At 41.9% G+C, this 26,289-nt stretch overlaps 1 protein-coding gene and 1 pseudogene across 2 annotated transcripts in view; both read left to right on the forward strand.

Annotated features, from left to right (window-relative positions):
- LOC309638446 (casein kinase I pseudogene) overlaps positions 1-25,650 on the forward strand; it is a 40,726-nt pseudogene extending 15,076 nt beyond the window's left edge. The window contains exon 2 of the transcript in view: positions 22,277-25,650. The product of the transcript in view is annotated as a casein kinase I pseudogene (transcript). The remainder of the gene's footprint in view (positions 1-22,276) is intronic.
- Positions 1-26,289, forward strand: part of ASTN1 (astrotactin 1) — a 328,474-nt gene that overhangs the window by 64,993 nt on the left and 237,192 nt on the right. The window lies entirely within an intron of this gene.

A 26,289-nucleotide genomic window follows, 5' to 3' on the forward strand; every position in this document is an offset into this window, starting at 1 on the left:
TAGGTGCATGGGAAGTGGGGAGACAGAAAAAATAAAGACCCACACAAGGCTAGCTCCAGAACTGGCACATGCAAAGGAAACAAGATGGTAGTAGAGGAAGGTATGGAAGAGAACAAATCCAAGGTCAAGAGGATGACAGGGGAAACTTTCTTTCCAGCTGGAATTGTCATGTATGCTTCCCACGGGAAACAACCAGTTTCAGAACATGAATGGCAACACGCGTCACCCAGCTGGCCCTGGCTCTCTAAGACTTTACTCACTGAACCTTGAATGTCCTAATATTATATGTGATCTTCTTTAGTTCTGGGGAGAAAATGGCCTCTTTTCTGCCACATAGAAGCTGGAAACAAGCTTAGGTGTTGACGGCCTGGTTTGGAGGAAGTGCAGTGGTTATGACTTTTCTTCTTCTATGGCGAACTGACTGCTGCATGCCAGTCGAAGCCTGAACTTGTGATAAAGAGGCAGTTTCCAAGCCATCGCTGGGAAGAGGCTGAGTGTGTGCAGAGAAGGCTGGAGAGAGGGGAGGGTTGCAGGCTTCTTGCGTGTCCCTTTTCATGGGATGCTTTTATGGGCTTGGGAAAGAATTGGTCAGTGAGTTAAAGTTAGCTCTACAAAGATTGCCTTAGAAAGAAAATGAAAGAGAACCTCCACAACCAGTCACAGGGGAGAGAGGTCATTGCAGAGGGAGGAGCAGGAGATGATGTAGGGGAAAAGAAATTAATGAGCACTAGGCATGATAACAGACTGACTTGAAAAGGGGAAAAGAGAAAAGGATTCTGGGCTGCCCCGGGACTGTCTAAGCTGCATCAAAAGTAGAGATAAAAGGTAACTCAGCTATCTTATTAGAATAGGGGGATGTCTGCACCTCATGCTTTACTTCTCCACCCCCCTTCCCAGGCTAAATCTCAAACCCAAGGGCGTTAGGGATGTGAGATGAAGAGAATAGAGCTGTCTGTTTGGGAGGAAGCAAAATCCACTCATTGTGGCAACATTGATTGAGCGCAGTTTGAAGCCATTTCCCCCACTGGACCTCATTACCCGCGTCTGGCTTTGAGTCAGTGTCCCTAGTCTGGTTGTCGCCTGGGTGGCACCCACCCCTGCCGGACACAGGTGAATGCCAAGTGTCCTCAAGGAACTCTTTCCTGGTGAGCAGGGCCTCAGCTGGCCTGCAGAGGAGGCGTGGCGGTTAGAGGCGAGCAGTTCTGGAAACAGCTGGTGTGTGTATCATCAACAGAGTCCCTCTTCCTTTGACGTGAAAGATTACCTACACAAAAGCCACTGCCAGCTGCAAAAACATGGTAATAAGTTTGTTTTTTTTTCCTGCTGAAATAAAGCAATTACCACAGACTAGGCAACACCTAAGTGACCCCAGTGGTAACCAGAGCAATTTGCTGTGAAGTTGGTTTTCACTAAAATAGAGAACATTTCATGGAAGCAGCCTTGACTCCTGATTGCAGACATAGAGGAGGGTCGCTTGCCATTGGGCTCCTATAAGGGAGGGAGAGAGGGGACAGGGGAACAGGAGTGAAATGTAAAGCAGAGCAGAGGAACACAATAAACGGTTGCAAAACAACTTTGTACCAAACACCTCCAAGTGGCCAGCCCCTCCACTGGCTGAGGGCTGCACCCACTATGGATGTGGGCCTGTCACATGGGATCCTGCTCACTTGAGAACTGCTGCAGCCACAGGAGACGTAGCAAAATTCTACCTGACAAATGGAATCGCTTATGCTTTGTGGAATCCTTCCTTTGCCGAGCCGTTGACCAGATGTTCGTAGAACTGAGGTGAGGGCTTGGGGTGGTACACGTGGGGAACACTTAACCTCTCATCCCAATCTTTTATGTGCGCCCACTCTCTATCTTAGCATCTGTAGCAGAGAAGATCACCATCCCATCACTTAGAGCACTGATTGAATATTTTAGAAAGCACAAAGTTTCACTGAAGCCATCTAGCAGAAGAGTGCCCTGTTTGGGAATACACTTGTAAGGATTGTTTTGTAAATACCTCATCATTTCTATCCCTAAGAGTGGTTGCAGACCAGCGTCATCAGCATCAGCTGGGGACCTTTCAGAAATGCAGATTCTAAGGCTCCAGTGAACTAAACATGTGACTTAACAAAATGCCGGGGGGTTCATATGCACACTGAAGGCTAAGAAGCACTGCCTTAGCTGTCTTCAGTGCTGTTTCTCTCCATGGCTTTATGGTGGAGCAAACCTGGTCTAGGGACTTAGCCCTATATCCAAATCTTAGCTCCTTTACTTAATGACATTGACCATTGACTGTTATACCTCTCCAGTATAAAATCATGCCAGGGTGGTTGTGAGAATTCAGTGAACTAATTCATATCAAGTGGCTTGCAATGAAAATGAATTAACAAACAGTCTCCCTACTACCAAGTCTTCTTGTTGAAGAACCTTTGAGTGAAATACCCTGCCCCCTGTTCCTAAAAGGCTAGCTTTTATAGAAACTGGTGTTTTCAAGTGTTATAGGAGGGTTACATAGAATTTCACTTTGCTTGATCGATCTTACTGCTCTCAAACGTAGCCAGGCTTTCACAGCAATCTTTTTCTAAATTATGTCTACTTCATAATTAAAGACAAGATACTGGCTTATTTCCTGGTCTGTTGAGCCCATATTGGAAGCAATCTGGAATCAGAGGACCTTTCACATTTCCTTTTCTCTAAAACGGACAGTGGTGTACCTGCTTGGGCTTTGGGCTGTGACAGTCTTAGGTCCAGACTCTACTTCTGCCATTTACTAAAGTATGACTTGGAGGAGTTATCTACTCTCTGTGAACTTATGTATAATCGAACATGGATCTAAAAAATCCTATCTAATAGGGTCATTGTCATGCATATTTATTTCCTCCTGCTTTGTATCTAGAAATAACTCTAACCATTTCTGGGGGGGTGGTGGTGATCAAAACTAATATTTACTCTAGAACATCACTGGAAAAGGTTTGCCTGTCAGGGACACCTGCACAATTTTTGATCCTCTATTACTTACTGGCCATTTCAGAATCAGAGTTAATGTTATGTTAGACACTCCAGCCAAAAGGGTATAATGATGAATTGGTCTTATGACTCATTTTAATAAATTAACCTTGAAACGTTACATATTTTTACACTTAGGAACTCATTCTAACTTAGTCCTCGTTTGATTTTTATAACTTATTTTAAAGTTCTCTTTGTACGTTATCTTTCCTCCATAAGTCTTGTGATGGCCTTTGGCCAAAAGAAATAAAATTATGACCTAGTAACACGTGTTATAATATATGGTTCAGATTTACCTACCAACTTTGAGTTCTCAAAATACTAGACTTCAATGAGAAAGAATCAAATATTAATGTGTTTTATAGGTAGATAAATAAGGTAGGGAAAGGATGGAGAAGGGAGGGCAAATAACAAGTGGATTATAATAAGTAGTGTAAGAGGAAAATACAAGTATAATTAAAGATAAAAGATGCCTTCAGCTGAGCTTTCCAAGGAAGTGGAAAAATCAGTGAGTCTGAGAAACTTGGCTGGGCTATCTAATTTAGTAGTTTGGAAATTGGAAAGATGAAAGCTCTTCTACCAAAAGTGGTAAAACAGTGGGGAGAATCATATAATATTATGAAATGAAGGAACCATGAGAGTTCAAGTCTGTTTTCTTATCTTGAGTCATGCCTGCACTTAGTACCAGACAGATGAAAACCCTGTTTTTGCTTTTTAAACAATGTTAGAGGAAGATATTTTCTGGTCTCTTGATTCCAATTAGCATTCCAGAATTTTGAAAGTTTTAAACAATTTCCAGTCACAGAGAGCTTTTCCTGAAATCTAACCTAAGTCTCACATTCCTTGCTCAACAGTGATTTTTATAGATAGTTTACTGCTAAGCTCTGGCGTTTGAAAATGCCATCCTAGAGCATTTTCACATCCAAAGCAGTGAAGTTGTCTGTCCCTTGGGATAGTGTATGTGTGCATGTGTGTGTATGTGAAACACAATTTATCTATCTCCTTTAAAACCCCTTTGAGGGTTTTATCAGGTGTGTCTCAAACATCTTCTAACAATGTGTCACAAATGTAACATTGGTGATTTTATACACACTTTCCTAGTAAGTATTTATATTCCTCTACTATTTCCTGAACAAATGAGTTTCTTAGATTAACTACCTATTTTCTGCAAGCTTCAAGTAGATACTTTTAAATGTAGCATACTGTATTTGAAAAATCAATATTCATAATTTAAAGAATTTCACTTAGGTCTGTTCTCAATCTTAGTTTTTACCAAACTGATGAGGCCTGGCATCCTCTATCTGTTCCAGATGTTCTTTGGGGTCAAATAACCCCCCGCTCTGTTGAATTTCTTCCCATTTTCTGTATGCTGTTCTGTCTCCTTTTCTTGCTCATCCTCCCCTACCTCACCTCAAAATCACAGTTCTTCAGCACTCAGCCTTAGACCTTCTGCCTGTTCTCCAGAGGTGATCTCATTTATTCTCTTGGTTTCCATTGCTACCTAAATGCCTACAACTGCTAATCTATTCCTCCAGTCCAGATGGTCTTCTGAACTCAAAAGCCATATGTATAGTATTTGTACAGGCACTGAAAGTTAACATGCCCCAAACTGGATTCACCATTTCTCCCTTTACCTTCCATACCTCTTCCTTTTGTTTTCCCCACCCCAATAAATGGCACTACCCATTATTCACAAGAGCCAAAAGGTGGAAAGGACCCAAGTTCCCATCAAGAGATAAATGGATAAATAAAATGTGCCATATACATATAATGGAATATTATTCAGCCTAAGAAAGAAGGAAATTCTGACACATGCTACAACATGGATACCCTTGAGGACGTTATGCTGTGTGAAATAAGCCAGTCACAAAGGACAAATACTGTGCAATGCCATTTATATGAGGTAGCTAGAGTATTCAGATTGATAGAAACAGAAAGTAGAGTGGTCACTGCTAGGGGCTGAGAGGAGCAGGGAATGGGAAGGGAGGGTAACTGTTTAATGGGTACAGAAGTTTGCTTTGGGAAGATGAGGAAAATTCTGGAGATGAATGATGGTGATGATTGTACAACAATGTGAATGTACTTAATGCCCCGGAAATGTCCACTTAAAAATAGTTAAGATGTGAAATTTCATGCTGTATGTATCTCACTACAAATTTTAAAACGACAAAAAAAAGTAAGGGAACACATTAAAAGACACCACATAAAACAATCAGCCAAACCCAGAATGTGGAACATACACGAGTTTCACTAAAAAATCAAAGGCATAAAAAAAGGAGGAGGGAAGGACTATTATGGAATAAAGGAGACCTAAGAGACAAAAATAAATTAATTAATTTATAGAAATGAGTAAACAACAATACCTTCCACCTAGGCTCTTAAGCCAGGAACCTAGAAGTCATGCTGGAATCATTTTGCCCCGTGTGTCCATTTATGTTTGCACACATGCGCTCTGCTTACAGAAACCCCCTGGGTTCTCACTTAGAAGCAAGCAAGCTCCAAAGGAGTTGGATAAGGGAGACATTTTTATGTTTTAAAGTTGAAGGGAAGACTTTACAAAGAAGGTGAGACTGCTAAGGGCCTTGAATGCTGGGTGATATAGAATTACTTAAGAACTGGTTGTTGGAGATGAGATTCTAGATAGAGGGACAAGATACGGTAGGAATAAGCTTGACATCTGAGTGGCAGTGATGGATGAGGAGCTGCAGGAAAGCCTTTTTGCCTGACCAGGCTGGTCATGCTGACTCCTTGTAGAGTTGGGCCCTCTGGAGAGGTGTGGGCCAAGGGCCACTCAATGGAGTCGCATTTGGTTTTGCAGATAGTCGAATGCGTGTCCACATTTGACATTCTGTGATGTAAAGGAGTCAGAGAGAAATTAGATCATATCTAATTCTGGAAGCTTCTGGAAAATAGGGGTCATACTATACAAATAAATGGGGACCTGAAGAAGTTGATTGTGAAAGGATAAATCTTACAGGGAGAAAGGTGGCTTATGCAATCAAATCTGTACTTTAGGGAGAAGGGAAGGAGAGGGGACACTTTCAGGAGATGACTTACCTTCTAAGGCTGTTTCGCAGATGCAGGCCAGATGAGCATCTAAAGGGGTGTTGCTTTGACAAGACACAACTAGGATGTACTTGATAGCGAATCTGGATTGAAATGCAGTGGAAACCCCATTCTGAGAATTAGGATTCCTTAACAGATGAGGGGTAACCTTGCTATTAAACATGTTAAGAGCATGTTTCTTATGTGTGACATCTAAGTGTGATGGAACATGGCCCTTATTAAATTTGTCGCACCCTCTTTCCCCTGGACCATTCTTATATTTTAAGTTCCCTCCCCTATGATAGGTTAATTCTCCTTTCTTTCTTTGAACCAACAGTTTTGTCTAAATCTATCAATCAGGGTCCCAGCAGAGAACAAGTTATATACTCCAACTGAGTCTTACAGAATTTACTAAGGGATCATTTAAAAGGTACAAAAAGGAATAGTGCAGTATGCAGAGGCTATTAACAGCGAAGTGTTGTGACCAGCCTTAGGCCTGAAGGGGAAGAGAAGGAGGCAGTTACTAGAACCCAGAGATGGTGAGGGCTGTTGGGACAGAGCTGTGACCTCCACTGAGGGACATGGCCAGCCCAAGGCTGGCCCCTGGGGAATCTCACCCTTCTTCATTCCTCTGCTCTCACACAGGTCAGCCTCCCTGGGCACAGAGCAAGATGAAGAAAAGTGGGTGGTGTATCAGAGCAGCAAATGGAATATTTCTATTGGATTTCCATGCAGATCTCTTGCCATCTCTTCTTTAGTGTTGCAACTTTATTCTGAGCACAATTTAAAAACTTTTTACCCTTTCTTAATTTTGCTTTTATACTATCATATGTACTTACTTATTCATTGAAATTTCAAAATGGAGTCTATTTTATAGGTAGGTCAGGCCTGCCAGTCTTAACCTGAGCTATAAGCCCCCACCAGAACTTCTCAATATGTAATGCACTCAGGAATAGCCAGCTTCTAATGTAGATTCAGACTCAGGAGGTCTGGGGAGGGGCCTGAGAGTCTTCATTTCTAACACGTTCCCAAGTGATATCCATGCAGCTGGTCCATGGACCACATTTTGAGGAGCAAGGCACTGCATGATTTGAAAATGGCCTTCAGATAAACTACCAGCTACCTCAAATTGGTTAGGTGAGGTAGTGGAAGGGTCCACCTTTCCACTGATGGCCTGCCATCTGCTACTTCATTATTTCTTGGCTTTGCCACCAGTTCCCAGAATTCACGTGGACCATGTACTTCTCCAAGTCTCAAAACGTCTGCCTTCTGTATGGGATTTAATGCTGCTCCTTTTCCTGGATTTGTGAGGGAATGATGACAGCAAATTACTATGATTATCTTCTGCGAATGGTGTCTTATAAGACCTGTTTTCTGCCTCACTGTTGCTGTCATTTGAACACCATTCAGCTTGATGTTTACCTGAGCCAAATAAGCTGATGGTGTTTTGGTGACTGGATCAGTGAGTTGCAGAAAATGAGGACTCTATAATCTTGGGGTAAGCTTCCCTTTAACAGGGTAAGGTATCACAGACTAAAATTTTGGTGTATCTTAACATATCTTACAAAACAAGTGACCAGTTTATCAGAGGCTGAGGCTGTACACAGAGTGAGGAAAGTAAAGGAAAAGGGTGAGGGACTTGTTCCTCTGAATTTTATTTCAAACAGTAAGCTGATAGATCAGTAAGTGGAACTCTGAAAGCCAGACCTAGGGAAGTTACAAGATGGGATAGAGAGGAGATTCACTCTGGGATGACATGAATGCCATGGAGCCTTGTGTCTGTGGACTGAGATAGCAGTGAGGCCAGTGGAACTAAAAATATGGGAAGTGAAGGTGGAAAAGAGGAATACAAAGGATGAATCTCTGTCATAATCAGTTGGGAAAAGCAACAACATTTAAGAAAATAGCTATTTTAATGTAAACAATATAAATTACTGTTCATTGAGTGCTTTCAGTATGGCCAGTTCTCTACATACTTCTTTCAGATCATCCTGCCAACTCTGAAGAGTAGCATAATTAAAAGCCCAGACTCTAAACTGCTTGGGTTTAAATCTGGTGTGAACCAATTCCTAGAAATCTGGCATTTTGAAGCTTTTAACCTCCCTGTGCTGCATGTTTTTTACACGGTGAAATGGACATGAAAATAGTAACAATCTTGTAGGGTTGTCTCCAGGAGTAAAGGACTTGATAAGTGAAAATTATTCAGAACAGTGCTGGCATAGACTAATCTCTCAATTGGTGCTAACAATAATTATTTTCATCTCAATGAGTTTGGTTTCTTGCTTAAATGTGAGTTCTTTCCATGAAGCCAAGTTGTCTCTTCCAGTTTATAGTGGGACGACCACGTTAGTTATGGTGGAGAGGAAGTCTTTTTTTTTTTCTTTTTTAACATCTTTATTGGAGTATAATTGCTTTACAATGGTGTGTTAGTTTCTGCTTTGTAACAAAGTAAATCAATTATACGAATACATATATCCCCATATCTCCTCCCTCTTGCGTCTCCCTTCCACCCTCCCTATCCCACCCCTCCGTCACAAAGCACTGAGCTGATCTCCCTGTGCTATGCGGTTGCTTCCCACTGGCTATCTGTTTTACACTTGGTAGTATATATAAGTCCATGCCACTCTCTCACTTTGTCCCAGCTAACCCTTCCCCCTCCCCGTGTGGTCAAGTCCATTCTCTATGTCTGCATCTTTATTCTTGTCCTGCCCCTCGGTTCTTCAGAACCATTTTTTTTTTTTTTTTTTAGATTCCATATATATGTGCTAACATATAGTATTTGTTTTTCTCTTTCTGACTTACTTCACTCTGTATGACAGACTCTAGGTCCATCCACCTCACTACAAACAACTCAAGTTCGTTTCTTTTTATGGCTGAGTAATATTCCATTGTATATATGTGCCACATCTTCTTTATCCATTCATCTGTCGATGGACACTTAGGTTGCTTCCATGTCCTGGCTATTGTAAATAGAGCTGCAATGAACATTGTGGTACATGACTCTTTTTGAATTATGGCTTTCTCAGGGTATATGCCCAGTAGTGGGATTGCTGGGTCGTATGGTAGTTCTATTTTTAGTTTTTAAAGGAACCTCCATACGTTCTCCATAGTGGCTGTATCAATTTACATTCCCACCAACAGTGCAGGAGGGTTCCCTATTCTCCACACCACCTCCAGCATTTATTGTTTGTAGATTTTTTGATGATGGCCATTCTGACCGGTGTGAGGTGATACCTCATTGTAGTTTTGATTTGCATTTCTCTAATGATTAGTGATGTTCAGCATCCTTTCATGTGTTTGTTGGCAATCTGTATATCTTCTTTGGAGAAATGTCTATTTAGGTCTTTGGACCATTTTTGGATTGGGCTGTTTGTTTTTTTGATATTGAGCTGTATGAGCTGCTTGTATATTTTGGAGATTAATCCTTTGTCAGTTGCCTCGTTTGCAAACGTTTTCTCCCAACCTGAGGGGTGTCTTTTTGTCTCGTTTATGGTTTCCTTCGCTGTGCAAAAGCTTTTTAGTTTCATTAGGTCGCATTTGTTTATTTTTGTTTTTATTTCCATTTCTCTAGGAGGTGGGTCAAAAAGGCTCTTGTTGTGATTTATGTCACAAAGTGTTCTGCCGATGTTTTCCTCTAAGAGTTTTATAGTGTCTGGCCTTACATTTAGGTCTTTAATCCATTTTGAGTTTATTTTTGTGTATGGTGTTAGGGAGTGTTCTAATGTCATTCTTTTACATGTAGCTGTCCAGTTTTCCCAGCACCACTTATTGAAGAGGCTGTCTTTTCTCCATTGTATATTCTTGCCTCCTTTATCAAAGAGAAGGTGACCATATGTGCTTGGGTTTATCTCTGGGCTTTCTATCATGTTCCATTGATCTATAATTCTGTATTTGTGCCAGTACCATACTGTCATGATTACTGTAACTTTGTAGTATAGTCTGAAGTCCAGGAGCCTGATTCCTCCAACTGCGTTTTTCTTTCTCAAGATTGCTTTGGCTATTCGGGGTCTTTTGTGTTTCCATAAAAATTGTGAAATTTTTTGTTCTAGTTCTGTGAAAAATGCCTTTGGTAGTTTGATAGAGATTGCACTGAATCTGTAGATTGCTTTGGGTAGTATAGTCATTTTCAGAGTGTTGATTCTTCCAGTCCAAGAACATGGTATGTCTCTCCATCTGTTCGTATCATCTTTAATTTTTTCATCAGTGTCTTATAGTTTTCTGCATACAGGTCTTTTGTCTCCTTAGGTAGGTTTATTCCTAGGTATTTTCTTCTTTTTGTTGCAATTGTAAATGGGAGTGTTTCCTTAATTTCTCTTTCAGATGTTTCATCATTAGAGTATAGGAATGCAAGAGATTTCTGTGCATTAATTTTGTATCCTGCTACTTTACCAAATTCATTGATTACCTGTAGTTTTCTGGTAGCATCCTTAGGATTCTCTATGTATAGTATCATGTCATCTGCAAACAGTGACAGCTTTCCTTCTTCTTTTCCAATTTGGATTCCTTTTATTTCTTTTTCCTCTCTGATTTCTGTGGCTAAAACTTCCAAAACTATGTTGAATAATAGTGGTGAGAGTGGACAACCTTGTATTGTTCCTGATCTTAGAGGAAATGGTTTCAGTTTTTCACCATTGAGAATGATGTTGGCTGTGGGTTTGTTCGTATATGGCCTTTATTATGTTGAGGTAAGTTCCCTGTATGCCTACTTTCTGGAGGGTTTTTTTTTAATCATAAATGGGTGTTGAATTTTGTCGAAAGCTTTTTCTGCATCTATTGAGATAATCATATGGTTTTTCTCCTTCAATTGGTTAATATGGTTTATCACATTGATTGATTTGAGTATATTGAAGAATCCTTGAATTCCTGGGATAAACCCCACTTGATCATGGTGTATGATCCTTTTAATGTGCTGTTGGATTCTGTTTGGTAGTAGCTTGGTTAGGATTTTTGCATCTATGTTCGTCAGTGATAGTGGCCTGTAGTTTTCTTTTTTTGTGACATCTTTGTCTGGTTTTGGTATCGGGGTGATAGTGGCCTCGTAGAATGAGTTTGGGAGTGTTTCTCCCTCTGCTATATTTTGGAAGAGTTTGGGAAGGATAGGTGTTAGCTCTTCTCTAAATGTTTGATAGAATTCGCCTGTGAAGCCATCTGGTCCTGGGCTTCTGTTTGTTGGAAGATTTTTTCTTTTTTTTTGGAAGATTTTTAATCACAGTCTCAATTTCAGTGCTTGTGATTGGTCTGTTTATATTTTCTATTTCTTCCTGGTTCAGTCTTGGAAGGTTGTGCTTTTCTAAGAATTTGTCCATTTTTTCCAGGTTGTGCATTTTATTGGCATATAGTTGCTTGTAGTAATCTCTCATGATCCTTTGTATTTCTGCAGTGTCTGTTGTGACGTCTCCTTTTTCATTTCTAATTATATTGATTTGAGTCTTCTCCCTTTTTTTGTTGATGAGTCTGGGTAATGGTTTATCAATTTTTTTTTATCTTCTCAAAGAACCAGCTTTTAGTTTTATTGATCTTTGCTATTGTTTTCTTCATTTCTTTTTTCATTTATTTCTGATCTGATCTTATGATTTCTTTCCTTCTGCTAACTTTGGGGTTTTTTTTGTTCTTCTTTAATTGCTTTAGGTGTAAGGTTAGGTTGTTTATTTGAGATGTTTCTTGTTTCTTGAGGTAGGATTGTATTGCTATAAACTTCCCTCTTAGAACTGCTTTTGCTGCATCCCATAGGTTTTGGGTTGTCGTGTACTCATGGTCATTTATTTGTAGGTATTTTTTGATTTCCTCTTTGATTTCTTCACAGATCTCTTGGTTATTTAGTAGTGTATTGTTTAGTCTCCATGTGTTTGTAGTTTTTACAGATTTTTTCCTGTAATTGATATCTAGTCTCATAGCATTGCTGTCAGAAAAGATACTTGATACAATTTCAATCTTCTTAAATTTACCAAGGCTTGATTTGTGACCCAAGTTATGATCTATCCTGGAGAATGTTCCATGAGCACTTGAGAAGAAAGTGTATTCTGTTGTTTTTGGATGGAATGTCCTATAAATATCAATGAAGTCCATCCTTTCTAATGTGTCATTTAAAGCTTGTGTTTCCTTATTTATTTTCATTTTGGATGATCTGTCCATTGGTGAAAGTGGGGTGTTAAAGTCCCCTACTATGATTGTGTTACTGTCGATTTCCCCTTTTATGGCTGTTAGCACTTGCGTTATGTATTGAGGTGCTCCTATGTTGAGTGCATAAATATTTACAGTTGTTCTATCTTCTTCTTGGATTGATCCCTTGATCATTATGTAGTGTCCATCTTTGTCTCTTGGAATACTCTTTGTTTTAAAGTCTATTTTGTCTGATATGAGATTTGCTACTCCAGCTTTCTTTTGATTTGCGTTTACATGGAGAATCTTTATCCATCCCCTCGCTTTCAGTCTGTATGTGTCCCTAGGTCTGAAGTTGGTCGCTTGTAGACAGCATATATACCGGTCTTGTTTTTGTATCCATTCAGCCAGTCTGTGTCTTTTGGTTAGAGCATTTAATCCATTTACATTTAAGGTAATTATCGATATGTATGTTCCTATTACCATTTTCTTAATTGTTTTGGGTTTGTTATTGTAGGTCTTTTCCTTCCCTTGTGTTTCCTGCCTAGAGAAGTTCCTTTAGCATTTGTTGTAAAGCTGGTTTGGTGGTGCTAAATTCTCCTAGCTTTTGCTTGTCTGTAAAGGTTTTAATTTCTCTGTGAAATTGGAATGAGATCGTTGCTGGGGAGAGTCATCTTGGTTGTAGGTTTTTCCCTTTCATCACTTTAAATATGTCCTGCCACTCCCTTGTGGCTTGCAGAGTTTCTGCTGAAAGATCAGCTGTTAACCTTATGGGGATTCCCTTGTATGTTATTTGTTGTTTTTCCCTTGCTGCCTTTAATATTTTTTCTTTGTATTTAATTTTTGATAGTTTGATTAACATGTATCTCGGCATTTGTCTCCATGGATTTATTCTGTATGGGACTCTCTGTGCGTCCTGGATTTGATTATTTCCTTTCCCATATTAAGGATATTTTCAACTATAATCTCTTCAAATATCTTCTCATTCCCTTTCTTTTTCTTTTCTCCTTCTGGGACCCCTATAATTCAAATGTTGGTGCGTTTAATGTTGTCTCAGAGGTCTCTAAGACTGTCCTCAATTCTTTTCATTTTTTTTTTTAATTCTGCTCTGCAGTAGTTATTTCCACTATTTTATCTTCCACGTCACTTATCCGTTCTTCTGCCTCAGTTATTCTGCTATTGATTCCTTCTAGAGAATTTTTAATTTCATTTATTGTGTCGTTCATCATTGTTTGTTTGCTCTTTAGTTCTTCTAGGTCCTTGTTAAACATTTCTTGTACTTTTTCCATTCTATTTTCAAGATTTTGGATCATCTTTACTATCATTATTCTGAATTCTTTTTCAGGTAGACTGCCTATTTCCTCTTCATTTGTTTGGTCTGGTGGGTTTTTATCTTGCTCCTTCATCTGCTGTGTGTTTCTCTGTCTTCTCATTTTGCTTAACTTACTGTGTTTGCGGTCTCCTTTTTGCAGGCTGCAGGTTCGTAGTTCCCGTTCTTTATGGTTTCTGCCCCCAGTGGCTAAGGTTGGTTCAGTCGGTTGTGTAGGCTTCCTGGTGGAGGCGACTGGTGCCTGTGTTCTGGTGGATGAGGCTGGATCTTGTCTTTCTGGTGGGCAGGACCACGTCCAGTATTGTGTTTTGGGGTGTCTGTGATCTTATTATGATTTTAGGCAGCCTCTCTGCTAATGGGTGGGGTTGTGTCCTGTCTTGCTAGTTGTTTGGCATAGGGTGTCCAGCACTGTAGCTTGCTGGTCGTAGAGTGGAGCTGGGTCTTAGCATTGAGATGGTGATCTCTGGGAGAGCTTTCGCTGTTTGATATTACATGGAGCCGGGAGGTCTTTGGTGGACCAATGTCCTGCACTTGGCTCTCCCACCTCAGAGGCACAGGCCTGCAACCCGGCCGGAGCACCAAGACCCTGTCAGCCACACAGCTTAGAACAAAAGTGAGAAAAAAAAGAAAGAAAGAGAGAATAAAATAAAATAAAATAAAGTTAGTTATTAAAATAAAAAATTTTAAAAAATTATTAAAAATAAAAAAATTAAAAAGTAATAAAAAAAAGAAAGAAAAAAAGAGCAACCAAACCAAAGAACAAACCCACCAATGAGAACAAGCGCTAAAAACTATACTAAAAAAGAAACAAAAAAAACAAATTAAAAAAAACTGACAGACAGAACCCTAGGACAAATGGTAAAAGCAAAGCTATACAGAGAAAATCACAGAATGAAGCATACACATACACACTCAGAAAAAGAGAAAAAGGAAAAAATATATATATGGCTATATATATATTAAAAAAAGAGAGCAACAAAATCAATAAACGAATCTACCAATGATTATAAACTCTAAATACTAAACTAAGATAAACATAAAACCAGAAAAAAATTGGATGCAGAAATCAACCCCAAGTTTACAGTTGCTCCCAAAGTCCACCACCTCAATTTTGGGATGATTTGTTGTCTGTTCAGGTATTCCACAGATGTAGGGTACATCAAGTTGATTGTGGAGATTTAAACCGCTGCTCCTGAGGTTGCACAGAGAGATTTCCCTTTCTCTTCTTTGTTCACACAGCTCCTGGGGTTCAGCTTTGGATTTAGCCCCGCCTCTGCATGTAGGTTGCCTGAGGGCGTCTGTTCCCTGCCCAGACAGGACGGGGTTAAAGTAGCAGTTGACTGGGGGGGGCTCTGGCTCACTCAGGCGGGGGGGGGGTGGAGGGAGGGGTACAGAGTGCAGGGCGAGCCTGCGGCGGCAGAGGCAGGCGTGACATTGCACCAGCCTGAGGCATGCCGTGTATTCTCCCTGGGGAAGTTGTCCCTGGATCACGGGACCCTGGCAGTGGAGGGCTGCACAGGCTCCTGGGGGGGGAGGTGTGGATAGTGACCTGTGCTCACACACAGGCTTCTTGGTGGCTGCAGCAGCAGCCTTAGCGTTTCATGCCCGTCTCTGGTGTCTGCGCTGATAGCCACGGCTCGCGCCCACCTTGAGCTCATTTAGGCGGTGCTCTGAATCCCCTCTCCTTGCGCACTCCAAAACAATGGTCTCTTGCCTCTTAGGCAGCTCCAGACCTTTTCCCGGACTCCCTCCCGGCTAGCTGTGGTGCACTAGCCCCCTTCAGGCTGTGTTCACGCAGCCAACCCCAGTCCTCTCCCTGGGATCTGACCTCGGAATCCCAAGCCTCAGCTCCCAGCCCCCGCCCGCCCTGGCGGGTGAGCAGACAAGCCTCTCGGGCTCGTGAGTGCTGGTCGGCACCGATCCTCTGTGCGGGAATCTCTCCAGTTTGCCCTCTGCACCCCTGTTGCTGTGCTCTCCTCCGTGGCTCCGAAGCTTCCCTCCCCCCCGCCCATCCTCCCATCTCTGCCAGTGAAGGTGCTTCCTAGAGTGTGGAAGCTTTTCCTCCTTCACAGCTCCCTCCCAGAAGTGCAGGTCCCGTCCCTATTCTTTTGTCTCTGTTTTTTCTTTTTTCTTTTGCCCTACCCAGGCACGTGGGGAGTTTCTTGCCTTTGAGAAGTCTGAGGTCTTCTGCCAGCATTCAGTAGGTGTCCTGTAGGAGTTATTCCACATGTAGATGTATTTCTGATGTATTTGTGGGGAGGAAGGTGATCTCCACATTTTACTCCTCTGCCATCTTGAAGGTCTCCCCGAGAGGGAGTGTTAACAGTGTCAAAATACCCACTGGATATTTTCCCTTTATGTTTACAGCATAATAAGCGTCTATCTATAAAGGAATATGGGGAAAATGATTTGAGCCTGTAAAACATAGTGATCATGATTGTTTAGTGATTCTGGGGAGCTAAGGGAAAGGAAATCCATGCTTGCAATGGTATATCAAGGCTCTCAGTTTGTGGCACAGTTCTTTTAGGGAATGAAAAGGAACTAAACCCTCTTATGGAACCATTTAGCCCTTGAATCAGGAAGGTATTTCAGGTGAGTTCTGTGAGACTCAAAAGGTAATTATTACCAAGTATCCAGTGTTACATCAAGTATTGGCTAAGTCCCATACAAGCATATTATTTAATCCTCTCTCACTCCTTCTTGGTAGCTAAATATTGTCACATAATCCCCCATCAGTGAGGAAATGATGGGCCTGGAATTCCTAAGTGACTCCCTGATCAAGGGCAAACAGCAAGTTGGAGAGGGAACCGTCATTTGTCTCCATAGCCAGTGGGCCTCCATTCTGCCTCTTAACTCTGTGAGCCAGGCTAAGTAGTCAAAGAACAATGCCCATTTGGGAAACAAGAAACTCATTTCAAAATGACACCTGACAAAAGGTAGTGGTGATCAAGAAGGGATAAAGATAAGGCCCAGGGGAGTGCTATTTCACAGCTGGAAAGCTGGGGAAGACGTGGGCATTGCCTCATCTAAATCTTTTCATTGTACAGATGAAGAGGGAAGGGCCTAGACCTCAAGGTCATATGCAGTTAGCGTCAGCATGGAGACAAGAGCCCCTTCCTGGACTAACATTCATTCCACTCTATCTCTCTCCCCATAAAGTGCAGTTGCTTTTGCTGGGAATGAGAGGCTGTCAGTATAAGCGTCTGTGGCATCCTTTTAGTAGGAAATAGTTAAATCGAGAAAAATCAAATTTTTTAATTATTGAAATCCTTTATTGATGCTGAGACATTGGTGAACATACATGGAGAATATTCATAGATATTATATATTACTAAAGCTCCCTCTTATTGACTTCTGTGTCACAACAGAAACACGCAGAGCCCAATAAAACATGACTTTGTCTTAATAGCATTATGAATAAATTAAGAACTTTTTCTCTTCTGCAATAATTTTACTAGTTTGTTTTTTTTAAATAAAATCAAACCTTCTATAGGACTGTAATTAAAAGTAAAAGAATATGCAGCAGTTTTTAGCCATAATCCTCAGGAGATTAATAAAGAACTGTCAAAACTCAGACTAAAGAATATCCTCTGTTTGCTGAGGGCCTCCTTGAGAATGGCTTTCAAGGGGGCCATAACCTCTGTGATTGCTTACGCATCTCACCAACTGTGGCTGAAGTCTGTGCTGGAGAACTTGCCCAGGATGGCTGCTGCACCATGCTTGTTGGATGCCAATGGATGTTGCCAAGGTGAAGGAGTGGGTCTTCTTTTTTCTGCATTATTCTCATCTAGCACAAGCCTGGCCCATAGCAGGGCCTCTTCAAATGCTTACTGGATCAGTTACTGTACTACAGGCCATACCATTTAATTACAAAGCCAGGTACCACGGTTTGGATTTCCTACTGAGTCGGCCTGGGGATCTGCTCAGAGCTAGTATACACAGTGAATAACTGTGATGAGAGATGGAGGACCTAGTTTAATGAGCAAGGGCTCCTGTCTCAGCCAAACCTATATTTTAGTGATGGCGACACTGTCTTAACGCAAGTTACTTTGTCACTTTGACCCTCATTTCTTGAAAAATGATAATACCCACTTTTCAGGGGCTGGTGAGAGGACTGTGTGATAAACATGTAAAATGACCTAACTCAGAGCCTGGGAGCTTGTTCTTAGTATTCACCTATGCTTGCCACCAGGTGGAAGCCCTGGAGGAGAGTCACCTGACCAGGAGCCAGCTATTAAGTCTGATTTATCTATTGCTTTACTACTTTTGCATACCCATTGAGTACCTACTGCTCCATCTCTGTAGCTCAGTGTATCCTCTTCTCTGTTCTCATGTTAGATCAGTTTTAATTGAGTCTCTGTGGCTGCTGTCTCTGGTGTGGGTTCAGTCAACTCTCCCAGTGCCCAGTCCGGCCAACCCTGCCAGAGAGCATGCAGAGGACAAATGTCCATCCTGTGATTTTGTATGCAAGGGCAGGGCTACTGTAGGTCACTTTTAGCCTGGCAAATTTCACTCCAGTTTTTTTTCTTATTTCTTCATTTAGTCCCCAAATATATCTCCACATCATCCATTTGTTTTTGTGTCTCATTATGAGCTAGGGGGTCACTCTCAAACCTTCTCTGTTGGGAGGTGAGAACATGTGTGATCTGTACAAGACTGACACCAATCTGCATTGTTCAAGGCTCCCTGCATTGGTGGTCACTTAGCACTTAAACAGTGCTTCTCTCTGCAGATATAAGCTGGTTCTTTTAACACCTTCAAGGAGAGGTAGGAGTTCTTATCATCCTTTTGCAGTGTGGAGAAGCTAGGGTAGGGAGAGTCAGATGTTTATTCTGGGTCATAGCATCAGCCGTGATGGTCAGAGAATAGCTTGCAGGGGAGGCCTGCTCCTAGTTGGAGCTCGGATACCTCAAAGCAATACAGCTGGTTTACGGTTTCTCTGAAGTCTTCTGGGGTGGCACCATTGGTTTCTTCCTCTTTGGTTGTTGGCCAGTTCTGTAGTGCTAGGAGTGATTCTTTCTTGAGTCTAAAGGAAGTTAAACACATTGAACGTGGATACCTAAACTTTTGAGGCCTGCCTTTTGGAAGGTATCCACACCTTGGATACCATCACTTCTGAAAGAATATTGGGCTTGATTGAGAAAGTGTTTTGACCCAGTGATGACAATTATTAAAAACTTATACCTTCACTACCCCTGCTGTTTAAGACTGTTTATCAGGCAAAAGGGTGGTTGTGTTTTTTCTTGCACTTGGAATACTCCCTGGTATTAGGATAGACTTAAAGCAGAGTTGAAAAGAACCCTTTGGTTCTTTTCTCTAGGGAATGCAGACATTTTGTCAAAGGGCTATTGACCTCTATTGAAACTGTGCTATATGAAAACAGCCTGAGGAGTCAGTGGTCCTAAATTTGAATCTCTCTTCCCTTATTTAGTAGCAGTATAACTTGCATAGGCTTCATCCTCTCTCAGAGTCTGTTTCCTTCTCTATAAAATGAGGCCAATAGTACCTGCCTTTGAAAGCTATTGTGAAGATTATATAAATGCCTAACACTGTATTGGCTCACAGTAAGTACTTAAAAGTTTATTCCTTCCTCCATTTATTAAATCTCGAGGACAGACCTCTGTGTTCCCTCAATAGACCTTACAGATGGAGCACAAAGGACAAATGCCCAATTAGTCCATGTCCCCAAATGATGTATGTTCCCTGAATTTATCTGATTTCTACTTAGTGGGACACATCTCACACAACACAGACTGCCAGCAATCAACTTGAAATGACAGACGTGAACACATTACCCTAATAGATCCATTTTTAGTATATGAAAACTAAGACCCAATCATGCCTTGGGGCAAAAAGAAGTGAGTGCCTTTGTTCCTGCATAAGACTGTGACATTTATACATTTGTGTTCCTCATTTGCAGGCTGATGACCAATTTCATAAGCAATGATGAGGGAAAAACAGGGCAAGGGAGGGAAGGCTGCCTGTGGGTGCAGTCATTCTTTACCTTACTGATGGCACATCGCTTCTACTAATGTGTCACTCTCGCCCTATCATGTTTTTATAGGAAAATGTTTAGGGCTTCAGATTTTTTAAATGACATATACATAAACTCATATTAACTTACAAATCATAAGCGTATAGGTCAATGCATTTAAACAAAGATAGCAACCCTGTATAACCAGGACCCTGATCAAGAAAGAAAACAGTTAGCACCCTCCCCAAATCCTCCTTGTGCCCTTTGCAGTCACCACTCCTCCCCCGGGGAAGCATTAACTGGATTTGTAACACCAGAGATTAATATGATCACTTTAAAATTTTATATAACAGAATCATACAGTGCAAACTTTTCCCGTAGGTGGCTTCTTTTACTCTACAATATGTTTTTGTAAAAATTTGTTCGTGTTACTGAGAGTAGCTGTAGTTTACTATCACTGCAAAGTGGTATTCCATTGTGTGATTATATCACAATGTGTTTATCCATCCTATTTTTGATGGCTATTTGAGTAGCTTCCAGTTTGGGGCTATTTTGAATAGGGCTGCTATGAACTGTGCATGTCTTTTTTTTTTTTAATTAATTAATTTATTTGTTTATTTTTGGCTGTGTTGGGTCTTCGTTTCTGCACGAGGGCTTTCTCTAGTTGTGGCAAGCGGGGGCCACTCTTCATTGCAGTGCGCGGGCCTCTCACTATCACGGCCTGTCTTGTTGTGGAGCACAGGCTCCAGACGCGCAGGCTCAGTAGTTGCGGCCCATGGGCCCAGCCGCTCCGCGGCATGTGGGATCTTCCCAGATCAGGGCTCGAACCCGTGTCCCCTGCATTAGCAGGCAGATTCTCAACCACTGCACCACCAGGAAAGCCCTGTGCATGTCTTTTGACTCATATATAAATGCATTTTAGGCAGGTATATACCGATGAGTGGAATATCCGGTGTATAGTGGATGCAAGTGCCTAGCTTTCATAGCTGCTGTCAAATAGTTCTCCAAAGCTGGGTCTTTGGTTTTTAAAAGACAAAGTCATATTAGTGGTAACAAGACCAACCTTGCATCAGTAATCATCTTATACTTAGAAATGGAATCATCTTGCTAAAGCTGTAGTTTATGTGCTACTCACAAATGGAATTTCAATACCCAGTTCTATGACATAGTTAGTTGTCCTTACCTAGGAGTAATAATGGTTTTCTCTCATCTTGGACTCCTGAAGGCAAAACATTTTCCATGCAGGTACCAACCTTTCTCCGGATGTGAAAGCTTCAGCTTGTTCATTTTTATGGTACAATAAAAGCCCACTTTAAAAAATTGGCCAGCAGGGGATTAGGGTATCAGTAGAAAACTTCTATGTGTATGCAGTTGCTAAGTTATCTTTATCCTGCTTGTTCTGTTCTGGAAGTGTATTACTAGGAGCTGTCACTTGTCTTAAATGTTTTAATGAATGATACTTAGTTGCCTAAGGCTTTTTTTTAGCAAAGTACATATATTTTTTTTAAATGCAGAGGGAGATGGAAAATAATAGATGTTCTGCCTTAACAAAAGCATCACCAAATGCCAGCTAACTGACCTCATTTCCCTGTTTCCAGCACAGTGAAATTTCATTATCATCATCATCTTTATTAACTAATTTTTATTATCGGTCTGTAAAACACTAAAGGGTTTATAGTAGAGTGAAGTGAAATGGAACATGTGTTGAAATTGAAATTAGGTACCTGGGAACAAGTCTGTTTGCCATTTACTAGTTCTGTATCTTTGGGACACTTAACTTCTTCTACCTCAGCTTCCACAATTTTAAAAAGGAAGGGTTAGATTCCAAGACATGTAAGAATCTTTCCAGCTTTAGAAATCCTGTGATTTGAATTTTAATCAATTTGAATATGTTGATCGAAATGCATACAACCAAATTTTTTCTTGTAATTAAATATATTATCATTATTTTTACTTTCATAGCTTAAGAAGATAGATGCCCATGCTTTTCTGAGTTCAATGACTTTCACATGGACTTTCTTAAATAAATAAGATGAGAATGCTTGTCCTAAGTGAATTAAGGACAACAGTAAGAATCCTCCTATTTCCCAGTGATAGTTTCCTTGAAATTGCTCTTTCTTTATTTAGTAAAGAGGGAAGTGGAGCAGAGGAGGGGGAAATCCACTAGGCAATAATATTGGCAAAACATTGAACTGTCCCAAGCTCAAATATCTTCTTAGTTTTTATTTTTAATATTAGTATTTATTTATTTAGAAAAATATTCATTAAGCACCAGCTATTTGTCAGGGACTTAAGATCTAGAAATAGGTTAACAGAAACTCACACAGTCAATGAAAGCCTGCACAGTCAATGAAAGTCTCTTGTGTCTAAAAATACAACAGATCTGATATTTTACATGATTTTCCCTTTTAAAATAACAAAATAATGGAATATACTATATGTTCATTGTGGAAAATTTCAGACCTGATTTTTTTTTGAACACCCTGTACACATCATAAAATATAAGCTAGGACTTTAAAGGAAGATTATATGTTGATTTATTCTTTTCTACCTGCCTGTTTTTCCCTGGAATATAATTATATTGAAAGGCTGGTAAGAATGATGTTTATGGAGAAAAAGAGTACATAAAAATCAGCTTTGGAGTTTTTTAACATAATACTTTGTGTTTAATTTTTAATTATGGAGGCATAAGAGATTATATCCAGTGTGTTGAGAATTGATATTGCTTAATGGAAACGTTTTCTTCCCTACTATCGTATGTATTATTCATAGAAAAAAGGGGTCTTTTATGAAAGGGCAGCTGGTCCTTTAAGAGAGGAACTTCCTCAGAGTAGCTGCTAACTGGTTTTGATTTGCTGCCCAACATTCACTTACAGGCTCATTTAACATTAATAGAAGGTGATCTCGGTTCACTTCATGACCTCTTGGAACCTAAATCACAGGCAGGGTCATTTAAGAGATCTGGGGAGAGTAGACGGCCAGTTAGCAACTTTGGGGAGCTCCGGCTAGAAAAGAATCGCTATACAAATGAATACTTAACTATATCAAGTTGGAGCCCATCAAGTCCCAGGCGCCGCAGCTGCACCTGGAGTGCAGCTTCTAAGAGCAGCTCAGCGCCGCAGAAGGCGTCCGCCAGGTCTACTACTTCGGCCCGTGAGGGAAGCACTACAACGCCGTGGTGCTGGAGCTGCTCAGGTCTGGCCTGGAGGACCTGTTCCACTCCTGCAACCACACGTTCACGCTCAAAATGGTGCTCATGATTGCAATCCAGATGGTCAGGTGCATGAAGTACCGTGCACACCAAGGGCCTCATCTACCGGGACGTGAAGCCGGAGAACTTCCTGGCTGGGCTGCCGGGCACGCCATCCACATCATCGACTGACTCCGGCCTAGCCAAGGAGTCCATCAACCCCGAGACCAAGAAGCACATCCCGTACTGCGAGCACGACGTGCTGCATGAGCATCAACACTCACCTGGGCAAGGACCAGAGCCGTTGTGATGACCTGGAGGTGCTGGGCTACGTGCTTATGTGCTTCCTGTGCGACAGCCTGTGCGGGCAGAGGCTCAAGGCCCGCACGCTCAAGGAGCGCTACCAGAATATCCGGGACACCAAGCGGGCCACGCCCATCGAGAGCCTCCCCGAGAGGTTCCCGGACCAGAATATCCGGGACACCAAGCGGGCCACGCCCATCGAGAGCCTCCCCGAGAGGTTCCCGGACATGGCCACGTACCTGTGCTACGGGCGGCTCCTGGACTTCTTCGAGAAGCTGAACTCTGACTCCCTGCACAAGTTCTTCACTACCTCCGACCGCAGCCGCTTTGTGTTTGGTTACCAGTACGACCAGGCCGGGAAGCCCCGGCCCACGCCTGTGGCACAGTCCACACCAACCTGCCCTCGCAGCCTCAGGCTCCGGACAAAGCCTTGCTACACAGCAAAAACCAGGCACTGAACTCCATCCACGGGGAGCTGAATGCCGATGACACCACCGCTGGTCACTTCAGTGTCCCTATCACAGTCCCCGCAGACGTGGAGGTGGCTGACGACACCAAGTGCTGCTGTTTCCTTCAGAGGAGAAAGAGAAAATCGCTGGGGCCACGCAAGTGACCCTGGAGCGGTGGCCCCTGAATCCTCCCGCTGCAGCCCCTCGGGGCCAGCTTGTCCATGGCCACGTGGCCGCAGCCGGACGCAGACTGCCGGGCCAACAGAGCTGCCCTCCCCACGTGGGGTCACTTCCTTCACATGAGACTTTGGACGAGATTCCTTACACCTGTGTCTAGTCCGCCCTTCCAAGAGCATTAGCTGTTTAAAACAAGGAGAAAAGAAAACTCCAGCGGCCGCTCTGCCTTGCGCCTCCGCCAGTGTCCGTTGAGTAAGTAGTACAGCCGCCGGCCCCGTTAGTGCCGTAAAGTGCAGCTTCTCTCCCTCCATCCGGAGGCCGTTTTCTCCAGGGGTCGCTGTGGGACGTTGCTGCCAGAGGTGAGCCCGCCCTGGGCCTCCCCAGGCCAAAGGGGAAGGCTGGGTGAGGGCGGCCCCCAGCCGAAATGCCGCTCCAAAGCCTGGGCCGGCAGGTGTGGCAGGCGGGGAGTTCCTGCGCACCTACTCCAGGAGCTGCTCCAGGGCCCAGACCTCTGGGCGGCCGCCACTGGGCCCCTTGGGCGGTGCCAGGTGCGTCTGGTTTTCTTGTGTTGGCTCGGCACTGCCGGCCGAGCAGTGGGAGATAAGCGCCTTAAAGCCAGTCCCAGACCCACAGTGGGCCCGGTCCAGGCGGTCAGCGTGGTCTCCCGGAGGCCAGAGTGCTGCGCGGTCAGAGCAACTGGGGGCGTTCCCCGTGGCGTGTGCATCTAGGTCTTGCCTTACAAAGTGTACAGAAATGGCACTTCGTTTCTCTGATGCTTCCTGGAAGCCACAGAATTTAGGGGCTTTTTTAAAAAAATAAAGGAAAATGAAACCAAAATAATATTAATAATAATAATAATGATTATCATGCAGGCTTTGCTAAGTGCCAGGCACTGTATTATTTCATCTTTATGACAAATCTTTGATAGAGGTATCATTACTATAGCCAGTTTTAGGTGAGGAAATTGAGGCTTAGATTTATTAAATGAGTTGTGTAGAGACACACAGCTGATAGATGATGAGATTAGCATATAAACCATGTTCTAACCCCAAAGACTGTGTTCATGGGAGCTGCAGTTGTTACAGGTGAACCTATGTGGAGACATTTGCGTATGAAGTAAGATGGAGGTGTTTGGCAGTTGGGGAAGAAAAAAATAGTAATGGGACTTTTCTTTGAAAATATCACAGCATTTTCCCAGTGGTGGTGATGATTGGAGAACTGATACTGATGAGCAAAAATGATAGGAGTTTTGTCAAGACTGGGGACGAATGAGGAAACTGTTAAGATCTCTGTATGAGTTGTTCTAAACTGGGTTTACTTTTAGAAGTTAGCTATATTGGACTTGAGGTGCTTAAGCAGGCTTTGGGTATCTGGGATTTGTGCATCTGAGTGACATCCAAGTTTTCTCTCAAAGCTAGTGTTCAAAGAGAGTGTGTCATAGACATGCAAAAATTACTGCTGTGGTCTTGTTAGTGGGTTGATCTGCAAGGAGCAGCAAGAGTAAAAAAAACTCATTGAGCTTTGTTCTTATTTCACAAGATCATTTTGGCTATCAGAATCCTTGTGATTCCACATGAATTTTAGGATTTTTTTCCTATTTCTGCAAAATATGCCATTGGAATTTTTAATAGGCATTGGATTGAATCTGTAGATCACTTTAGATAGTATGGACATTTTAACAATATTAAGTCTTTCAATCCATGCACAGGGGTGTGTTTCCATTTAGACTTCAAAACATAATATGAAGCTGTGCTAATCAAAACAGTATGATATTGGCACAATGGCAGACATATAGACCAATGGAACAGAATAGAGAGTCTAGAACTAGATCCAGGCACACAGTCAAATTATCTTTAACAAGATTGCCAAGACTACACAATAGGGAAAGAATAATTTCCTTAATAAATGGTGTTGGGAAACCTGGATATCCATGTACAGAAGAATGAAGTTGGACCCTTATGTTAAAAATCAACTCAGAATGGATTAAATACTTAAGCATAAGACCTGAAACTATAAAACTTCCTGAAGAAAACAGAGGGAAAATCTTCATAAGATTGGTGTTGGCAATCATTTCTTGGATATGACATCAAAAACAGGCAACAAAAGCAAAAATGGACAGTGGGACTACATCAAACTGAAGAGCTTCTTTTTTTTTTTTAATTATTTACTTATTTTTGGCTATGTCAGGTCTTAGTTGCAGCACACGGGATCTTTTGTTGTGGTGCATGGGCTCTTTGTTACAGTACGCAGGCTTCTCTCTAGTTGTGGCGCATGGGCTTCTCTCTAGTTGAGGTGTGTGGGCTCAGTAGTTGCGGCACGCAGGCTTATTTACCCTGCAGCATGTGGGATCTTAGTTCCCCGACCAGGGATCAAACCCACGTCCCCTGCCTTGGAAGGTGGATTCTTAACCACTGCACCACCAGGGAAGTCCCTCAAACTGAAAAGCTTCTGTACAGCAAAGAAAACAATCAACAGAGTGAAAAGGCAACCTATGGAATGTGAAAAAATATTTGCAAACCATATTATTATAAGAGGTTAATATCCAATATATTAAGGAACTCCAATGATAAAACCAAATAACTTCATTTAAAAATGTGCTAAGAACTTGAATAGACATTTCTCCAAGACACACAAATGGTCAACAAGTTTATGAAAGATGCTCAACATAATCATCAGAGAAGTGCAGATCATGAGCTATCACTTCACATTTGTTAAGATAGCTATCATA

The sequence above is a fragment of the Balaenoptera physalus genome (assembly GCF_965194825.1).
Source record: "Balaenoptera physalus genome assembly, chromosome: 1".
Taxonomy (NCBI): Eukaryota; Metazoa; Chordata; class Mammalia; order Artiodactyla; family Balaenopteridae; genus Balaenoptera; species Balaenoptera physalus.